The sequence below is a fragment of the Pygocentrus nattereri genome, chromosome 8, assembly GCF_015220715.1.
Source record: "Pygocentrus nattereri isolate fPygNat1 chromosome 8, fPygNat1.pri, whole genome shotgun sequence".
In the NCBI taxonomy this organism is placed as follows: Eukaryota; Metazoa; Chordata; class Actinopteri; order Characiformes; family Serrasalmidae; genus Pygocentrus; species Pygocentrus nattereri.
This window is the reverse complement of record NC_051218.1, coordinates 10,948,149-10,954,148: the sequence shown is the minus strand read 5'-3', so window position 1 is coordinate 10,954,148 and position 6,000 is coordinate 10,948,149. Positions and strand designations below refer to the sequence as shown.

Sequence of the window (6,000 nt, the reverse complement as noted above, 5' to 3'; positions counted from 1 at the left end):
ATACGAAAAAGCCTAGAGGCATGTTTTGTTCTGACAGCAGGGATATGATTTAAGCCAAAAGCTTAGTGCAAAACTATCATAAAACAATGTCCCAAGCATCAGGCAGTGCATTCATAACCATTTAAAAAACTGTCTTTGGACTGCAAAAATGTCTTTGGACTGCAGTCAGACACGCAGACACGGGGAGAACATGCACACTCCACACAGAGAGGACCCCGGTCACCCGGCCGGGGAATCAAACACAGGCCCTCCTCGCTGTGAGGCGAATGGCTTTGTTTAATTATGCAGAAAAGTTGAAAATTCGGTGGAGTTCCCCTTTAAACTATTTGCCGCAGAGCTGCTCTGCACTGATGAAGAACTGAGGAACTGGAAGTAATGACTTGTCCCTCTCCGCGTTTCCCGTTGCTAGGCGACACCGTGTCGAGGCTGTTCTTTTGTTCCCCACCCGTATTCTGGCAAGCGGCGCCTTCTGCGCTATGATTGGCTGAAGAATGAATTACAAGAACGAGTGGGAGGGGTTTGTCACAACCGGGTGGGGAAAATAGCACATTGAAGTTGGGCAGCCAAGCACTGCTGCATTATGCATTAGGGGGCGGGGCATAAACAGCCGGATTTATTTAGCGAGAGGTCAGAAAGCGGCACCAAACTTTCACTCTCCAGTCAACTGTGGCATCGCAGGCCACCTGTTTTTCAGGTAAGTGTCATTCACATCCCTCTGCACTGACCAGCATGACTTTTAGCCCCGAACTGGATCTCCCTCAACTGTTGCTATCCACTTGTATGGCTACATCATTTCATCTGCCTTGTTTGCTGGATGTAATGCACGCTGTTCTACACTAACACTGACAGACTAGGTGTAAAGATCACTACAGTGTGCATTAACTACAATAAACTACAGACACAACAGATTCTGGTGTCATATCTGTTAAAAGCACATGTAAACAGGCTACTAGCTGAGGTAACCTGGGTAAACTAGGCTCCTGGTACATCTGTAAGGTCATTTGTAAATGTATAATGCTTGTCAAAGAGCAGTGTAAACCTGTAAAGGTGGATGGATCTTTGCAGGTGCAGCCCGGCTTGGCCAGAGTGCTGGGTCTTAAAGTTTACAGTCTGGTTTAGGATGTTGCCGCACACCAGAGCTTTTTAATACTTTTTGTGTTGTTCTTCTTGTGCTCTTGTGCTCTGTTTATGAGCAAAGATACATTTTACGTGAATATAGTTTCACTCATTTGGTGCAGAATGAAACTGGTGGTTGGAAAGTGGGAAACATCAGGAGAATAGCTGTGAGTTCTCTGAGGCTGATGGCAGATGAGAAGTTTTTGTGGAAGAGGTTCAGTGCAGCAGAGGGAGAATCTAGAGGTAATTCACTGCAGTGAGTGCTGGGTTTTGGCCGGGGCTGGACGCAGGGTGGAGGCACTGCCCTGTGCTTCCGCAGTGAGACAGGATTAAGGGTGGGAAATGCTGCCTGCAGTGATTACTCTCAGCAGTAGGCAGACAGACACTAGAGCAGCCTGACAGGCGCAAAGCTTATTTTAAGCCATACTGTAGACTAAAAATTCATTTCACTGGTCAATCAGCATGGATTCATCCAGGACACTGACCCTCAAAGTCCAGAACAGCAAACAGTACCAGGCTTACCTCTAAGTTGTCTGAAATAGCAGATGACAAGTACATATTCCTGAGGAAAAGTAGTTAGCATGATGAATGCACAAGACAAACTGACTGCAGGTAACTTTGTTTTAGGTTTTAGGATCAAACTAGCTGAGCTGTTCACTACATGTTTGATCTCTCATTGCTTCTAAAGCTAACACCTGTATTTCATGCTATAGATCAAACGTAAAGATATACAGTGCTGTGCAAAAGTCAGAGACCACCCTTTATTTATTTAATTTCCAGTATGAATGTAAAACAAATACAAGTTATTCATTTTTCAGTTATTCACCCTTTGTCTTTATTACAGCTTCCATGCTTTTCAATATTCATTAGGATTATTTGGATTGTGAGAAGCAGAAAAGCCAACCAACTTCTAACACTGAACTTTGGAGGTGTGGAAAAATCAGATTTCTTTGCAAAATGGAGCATAAGTCTCAACAACCTCCATTCTTTTCCTTTCCATTTTTCTTAAAAAATCTGCAGGGAAATTTTTTCCACACCTAGAAAGTTCAGTCTTAGAAGTTGGTTGAATGCTCTGCTTCTCAGGATTCAAATAATCCAAGTTACAGATTTACACTCATCGGTTCATAAAGCCTTACTTGGCCGCTTCACATCCCTCCACACCCATAGTGCTGAGTTGCTTCTCACAGTATAAGGATGGACAACACCTTAAGATCTGAGCTTGATGTTTCTCTCTCTCAAACATAAAAGCTTTAAGTACTGTTTATCCGATGGTGACAGACCCTTCCTTATGCAAGTGAATTATTTTATACCTAATCTCCTCAGAAACATCTCCTGAATGATGGTGGTCGCTGATTTTTGCTCACTGTTATATTTGAGAAAACAAAAATTGCGCTCTTTTTACTGTATCGGAATGGATGTGCATACTTTAACTACAGTCGTGATACATATTAGCTTTCACTAACAACCTCCTCAGCTATATACAGCTGAATATAAAGGACCTACAGAAGTGCCTGCTACTATTTGAGGCGCACACCCAGGACAATCCAGTGGATGATGTTGCAGAGCCATTTTGGTGGAGTTGGGAATAGCACAAGTGTCCTGCAGAGCAAAGCCTAACCAGAGATGATGAAGAACTGGCACATTTTGCGTTCCTCAATGGTGAGGTCAGAGAAAGCTGAAACCAGTGATTCTTTTGGGTCGGCTCATCAAGTATGTGCTGAGACGCCTGCAGATGTTTTCCAAGCAGTAGAAAAATAATGAAATAAATAAAATAAAAAATAGAGAAAAATCCCAGATTCCTCTCTGAGGTTTAGACCTTGAATGTGTTCCATTCTAGCATACTGTTTATCATACATTAACCAGGCTTCTTGCAGTGGAAAAGCTTTGGAGCTGGAGCGTGGTCATGCCAAGTCAGGTCCTTTTCCTTAGATGGTATTAGTCACAAGGCAGGAGACCTTCTCCATCAGAGTCCGTGAGCATGTGTCTGGCTGTGATCGATGTCTTGTCTCCCAGGAGACTGAGAATGTGTTTCACTGCAATTAAGGCTTCTTCCTACATCTTAGTGTCCTGTGATTTGCTGCTTTTGAAATCTGTAAACTCTCTGAGCAAATGGTCCAAAATTGGTGAAATTGACTCCCAAGCAGTGGCAGCTTCTTCATGACCTTCTTGGGTGTTTCTAATTAGAGAACAAGATTTCTTTTGAAAATGAAAGAAATGCGTGATGAAGCTAGCCAAGTAGCTAAAATTATGTTAGTGAGAAAAAATGTGGAAATACCAGCCGTTTGATGTACTGCCTTACTGAAAAGCCTTGATCTACTGAAGAGGCGATGTGCCAAGGCCAGTTTCTTGCTATGGCACTGCAAAAAAATTGTTTATGGTCATATTATACAGCATCAACTTGCTCATAATCAAAAGCATAACCATATGACTCAGGGGGTCTTGAGGAATGCACTGATGGAGACGTAGGTACGCCTCCACAAAAGTTCTTGTTACTTTGCAAGGAGAAAGTATGAGCTTCAAAGAATATTTTGAAAGGAAAGAACAGCCACGTAGTAATTCAAACATGCCCACACTGGCATCCTGACTTTTAAAGAGCCTTTTGAGAGGACACAAATAAGATGTTATAAGGAACAGATGCTGGTGTGGTAGATCTACTGGACACATGCTGAACATGTTGAAGGCTGATATTAGCACATCAGGCAACATGATGGCATTTAGTTTTTCGTAACCTTTGAAATGGCTGCCATATGCTATCTGAGGTCCACTTATGGCATTTGTCTGCTTTTTTACCAGTCGTAATACATTTTCACATGATCATTTTCCAACTCCTTTTCATTCCTTAGAATCAAACAGGCTCTTTTTGTTGCTGTGCCTTTAAGACTGATATATGCAATTGAAGTATGTTCTGATTGGCTGCCCTGTATTGCCTCATTCAGCATGCATTACAGGCTGAAACAGTCCTTATAACTTCACAGTTACTGGGGTGGAGCTAAAGTGTTGTCGGGTGAGAAGGTGGATATTTGTAAATTAATTCAAAATGTATTGTTTTTGCAGCTCAGTTTCCACTGTTTTTGAGTTTAACACTGTTTACATACTAAATCATTTTTTTAAAAAGTGAGGAGTATTTGTTTTTCCATGATATGGGCCTTTATTGATGTATTTTCTGGGACCATTTAAAACTGGAGTAGGTGATTTTATAGAAACCAGGCAGCATAAGCTAGTTTTTGAAAAAAAATCTAATAAAAAATCCCACCCCCTACTTTCAGCCCTCCTTCTAAAACCACTCCTCCAAAACACATAAACACACAATGGCCTAAGACCATATACACAACCAGATTAAAATTAAGATAAACATAGCTAGCTAGCTTACACCTACAGTATAGGTAGCTTTAATGTTGGACTAGTATATAATTTAGCTACATAAGTAGCTAGCTGTGTTGGCTATATAATTCAGGAAAATAACAAACTAATAATTACCTGTCCAACAGAAAAACAGCAACCTTGGTGTTGCTTTCCAGGACTGTCAACTCCTCAGTTTTTGCTACCATTGAAAAGCTACACTGATGGTCACTCTGGTTTGACCTTTTCCTTTTTCTACTTCTGTCCTTCTTTTCTTTGTTTGTTTGTTGTAGGTGTGGTAGGCACCTGTGTAGCTTTCTCTGACATTCTTGTGAACCCAGCTCACTACCTTTCAGCTGTGTGTATGTGTTTGTAAAGAGCCGTATAGGGTCCGGCAGGGTTTTTTCAGTGTTATGATTTTTTCTTTTCATCGTCAGAGCATTTAATTTATTAATTGCTATTGGGATGTAAATAAATGTCCTGAAATATAATGAAAAATGTTTCTAAAATAAATCACCTACCCCGCCTCTAATTTTTGTGTGAAAATAAGAAAAGTAGACATTTTCTGAAGCGTGTAAGCTTTATGCAAGTGTATAAGACTCCTTTAACATGGCCTAACATCTAACTTTCAAGAACTGCGGAAGTGATTATATGTTATTATTCAATACTACCTTTCAACAAGCCTGTGAAAGCAATGAAAAAGTGGCTTATAAATTAAGGCAGGCCTTGAAATTATTCATCCCTTCCTTTCAGCACATGCCTTTTCAGATGAATTGTGTCATGCTATTTCTATTCTGTGCTTGGACTTTGTCCAGCGTTCGGTGCCATAGGCTTTAGCGCAGAGGGATGTTGGCTTGTTAGTGAACAGGAGGATTTCTGTTCTTCAGTGACACAGGTGCAGCTGTCCTAATGTGAAAGGAAATGGGTTTCCCCGAGTATGCATGGGACGGTGTTTGTACATGCTTATTATGGAGTCATTTAGTTCGTGGTCAAGTTTCGTCATTAGCCTTGAGGGCACATTAAATAGGCCTAATCCTATTTCCAGTGCTGCTTCTGTTTGGAAAGGGGGAATTTCATACTGTAGCATGTAAGGTTTATCAGGGACAGACCTGTTCTGCAAACAATTTGTGTCTGACCTTTGAGAAAAATCAGAAGCAGTGCACTTGTATAATGCTATCCAGCTGCATCTGTATTTATTCATTACCAAGAAGACCGCAGTGCATTAAAGGGCCCGAATGGCTCTCCTCTATTGTACCTTGTTCAAAAGGCAGTCCAGGCTGAAAAACTCCTTATAACTTCAGCGTGAATGGGTAGGACTTAAACTCCTGTAGGCCGAACATGCCGATATATACATTTGTTTTTATGACATCACAAAAAAAATAATGATTCAACACAGGCTGTTTTTCCAGCTTAATTTGAATATATAGGCAATATTGATGTTCACATGCTGCATTGAATTGTTTATTTAATAAGCGTTATTTTGAGTATTTTACAACAGTGAGATTGTAGAACTGGATCTGATTTCTAATATTTACTGAGGCTTAG

General features: G+C 40.9%; 1 protein-coding gene across 4 annotated transcripts in view; it reads left to right on the top strand.

The window, feature by feature from the left end:
- Positions 1-615: 615 nt before the first annotated feature.
- cald1b (caldesmon 1b) overlaps positions 616-6,000 on the top strand; it is a 46,055-nt gene continuing 40,670 nt past the window's right edge. For all 4 annotated transcript variants that reach the window (XR_005130586.1, XR_005130587.1, XM_017690273.2 and 1 more), the window contains exon 1: positions 616-694. The gene's annotated coding sequence lies outside the window, so the exon portion shown is untranslated. The remainder of the gene's footprint in view (positions 695-6,000) is intronic.